The sequence below is a fragment of the Orycteropus afer genome, unplaced genomic scaffold, assembly GCF_000298275.1.
Source record: "Orycteropus afer afer isolate SDZICR_OR568_19922 unplaced genomic scaffold, OryAfe1.0 scaffold01018, whole genome shotgun sequence".
NCBI classification, from domain to species: domain Eukaryota; kingdom Metazoa; phylum Chordata; class Mammalia; order Tubulidentata; family Orycteropodidae; genus Orycteropus; species Orycteropus afer.
This window is the reverse complement of record NW_006922605.1, coordinates 233,089-236,782: the sequence shown is the minus strand read 5'-3', so window position 1 is coordinate 236,782 and position 3,694 is coordinate 233,089.

The window sequence follows — 3,694 nt, the reverse complement described above, 5'->3', positions numbered from 1 at the left end:
GTGGTATTTCAAACACCAGCAGGGTCCTCCATGGTGGACAGGGTTCAGTGGCACTTCCGGATGAAGAGAGACCAGGAAGGAAGGCCTCGCAATCCACTTCTGTAGATCGGCTGACGAAAGCCCACAGACCCCACCGGTGTGATTCGCAGCCTCTTACAGGGCTGACGTGGGACCTGCTGTTGTACATGGGTTGTTGTGAGTTGGGGACCGACGTGACGGCAATTCCTCCACCCGTGAAACACTGGCCGATCCGTGTATCGTACCAGCGAGCCCGCTTCCCCGCAACCCAGCACTGGAGGGAAGATCCAGCCAAAGGCTGAACTGCATTCTAACACCCATCTTCTTCATGTTCTCCATCCTTTGCAACTGGCAGGTGCATCGGACAAGTTTAATTTCTAAAAATCTCCCTCTGCTGACGACAAGTGCAAGTTTCTTTGCGCGGTACGATCACGTCTAACAGGCTCCAAGCCAATCCATGCGTTGCTTGTTGACGTCCTGTGAGGGCTTCAGAAGCGGCCCCTGGGTTGTCAGGACTCGGAATCAACTTGAGAGGAAGTGACAACAGTCAGACCACCTGGCAGCGTCTGGGTCGTGCAAAAGGTTAAGATGTTCAGTGGGAGGTTGCAATGCACCAAGAGGTGCCCTGGAAGAAAGACCTGGGGAGTTCCTTCAGCAGAACCACAGCCGTGAAAACCCGACTTAGCTCATCTATGACATGCACTAATTAACCGTGTGCTGTCCTTGACAACTCGAACAAAAAGACCACATCTCACTCTATGGGCCACCTGGACGAGAGAGCAAATTCCTAACACTGAGAACATGGAGACAGCTCACTTACAGGAATTCCTGATGTATAAATTGTCTCTCTGGAGGCACACCAACATCACTCACTAATTTTTGCCTGTCTGGTTTATACTTAACAAATTCTAAGAAAGCAGAGCCTGTAAGAGTCATCACTCTACACTGTCCTTCTTTCTCAAGGGGCCCAGTGGTGCACTGGTTAAGGCACTTGGCTGCTAACCAAAAGGTCAGCAGTTTGAACCGACCAGCCGCTGCACAGGGCAAAGATGAGATAGTCAGCTTCTGTGAAGACTGACAGCATTGGAGACCCTGTGGGCAGTTCCACTCTGTCCTCTAGGGGCGCTGTAGGTCATGAGTGGAGATCGACTCCATAGCAACTGGCTGCTAAGGTTAAGCCAAGTTATGCAGAATCCCTATCGTATGTAGCTCCAATTTTTAAATTTCTAAGCTCAGACTCAGTACTGATGTCCTAAGAAAAAACATCCAGCTGCTTCCAACCTGAAGGGGGACGCTGGCTGCCTGCCTGGTTACATTTTAGCCAGGTGCCTTCCCACAGTCTGGGAGGCAAAGTTCAATGCCACCCGTTCATGCCAACTTCCACCCCTTAGACCAGAATCAGACAGAGGCTAGTGGGCAGAGGCATGGGACAGTCATGCTCATAGCAGACCCACAGAGCCGGGAGGTTCATTATAAGGCAATATGCCAAGTGAAAACACTGTTGTCGTGGGCCGTCCAGTTGACTTTCCACACATACTGATACTTCCTGGCACAGAACTGCCCACAGGGTCTCCAAGGCTGTCAGTCTTCACGGAAGCAAAGCCCAAACCACACCCACTGCCCTGGAGTCCATTCTGACCCACAGCGCCCCTAGAGGACAGAGTGGAACTGCCCACAGGGTCTCCAAGGCTGTCAATCTTCACGGAAGCAAAGCCCAAACCACACCCACTGCCCTGGAGTCCATTCTGACCCACAGCGCCCCTAGAGGACAGAGTGGAACTGCACCACAGGGTCTCCAAGGCTGTCAATCTTCACAGAAGCAAACCCCAAACCACACCCACTGCCTGGAGTCCATTCTGACTCACAGCGCCCCTAGAGGACAGAGTGGAACTGCCCACAGGGTCTCCAAGGCTGTCAATCTTCACGGAAGCAAAGCCCAAACCACACCCACTGCCTGGAGTGGATTCTGACTCACAGCGCCCCTAGAGGACAGAGTGGAACTGCCCACAGGATCTCCAAGGCTGTCAACCTTCATGGAAGCAAAGCCCAAGCCACACCCACTGCCCCAGAGTCCATTCTGACCCACAGCGCCCCTAGAGGACAGAGGGGAACTGCCCACAGGGTCTCCAAGGCTGTCAACCTTCACGGAAACCTACTTGTCTGCCTCTTTCCACTGCAGAGCGGCTTCTAGGATCCAACTGCTGACCTTTCAGTTAGCAGCCGAGTGCTTTAACCAAGTAAAAACAAGAGGTTTCCCTTCTCTCTGTTGAAAGTAAGGGAATGACAACAACAAACCAAATGATTTTTTGAAAGAAAGAAAATCAGGCTAGCTGCTTCCTGCCCCTTTTGTGCCAGAACTCACTGCAGGAACCTCCTCACTGTAAATTCTCCCTTGGTCTCTTTGAAAAGTATGTGACTAGAAATGGAATCAGTGTGATGGACTGGGACACGTAGCAACTGGTGAATGGGTGCATGTTCTGCTGTGAAGGCTGTTGACAGTCACAGGAAAGTAATAAGTTATTTAAAAAGAAAAAGGGGGAAAGGGAGGGAGAAAAAGAAAGGGAGAGAGAGAGAAAAAAGAAAAAGAGATGTATGTAAGTGTAAGAGAGCTCCCCAAAGATCTGGCAGGGCCCTTTGAAATTAAAGTCAGGTGAACCTCTCCACGTTCCCGTTTCCTGGAGGGGGATGAGCAATTCCATCCTGTATCCTGCTGGGAAGACAGTGGGGAATGAACAATTTTATCTTGCACAGGAGTGTGAGGGGTTGCACCCACTCCATTACATTAAAAAAAGGATGCCTGTCTCAGTCTTGTCAGTGGAACCTCTGTTTAACGCTCATTCTTGGAAGAAGTGCAGCCAGAATGCCTCTTAGCGGCGAGAATGGCCAGACTGCGTCTCACGCACTTTGGACAGATCACCAGGAAGGCCCAGTCCCTGGAAAAGGACGTCTCGCTTGGTCAAGTGGAGAGTCAGCGAAAAGGCCAAACACTCCCAAGGAGACGGACGGACACCGTGGCTGCAACGATGGGCTCAGGTCCAGCAAGGATCGTGAGGCCGGTGCAGGCCCGGGCAGGGTTTCGGTCTGTTGTGCGTGGGGTCACAGAGTCGGAGCCAACGCGACGGCACACACCGCCACTCACTCAGTCATAAAACTTTTCTTTCTTTTCTGTTTGTGGACAGGTTTTCAGAGTTGGCAGCAGGTTTTGTTTGTTGTTGACTTTGTCCCCCGTCTTCCACCATGGTTGGAATTCATTTCTAAGGCTGCAAGAAACAGCTACCCCAAATGGCCACATTTGCAGAGAATGACGCTCTCTCCCACGGGCCACTAAGCTGCTCTGAGCCGGTGCAGGGCCGCGTGGGCCAGCCGAAGCGTGGTGACTTTTCTTTGCCGATCAACAAGCAACGCGTACAGGTCCAAGCATAAAAGTCCAAAGACCAGAGCCGGATTCGTTGCAGCCAAGCTTAAATTCCAATCTCAAGTCTATCTTGTACGTGGGCCCACAATTCATCAGCAGGCATTTCAGCAGGTTAGCAAGAGTTGTCCGAAAGCACACACGTTTAGGTAAACATGTCGCAGCTCACAAGTCGCTTTAAGCTGGCTCCTGGCTTCAAAGGCACGTCGCAGCCTTCCTGCCTCTCGCCAGCACCCCTGAACCCGGCGCTCACTGACCTTGCCC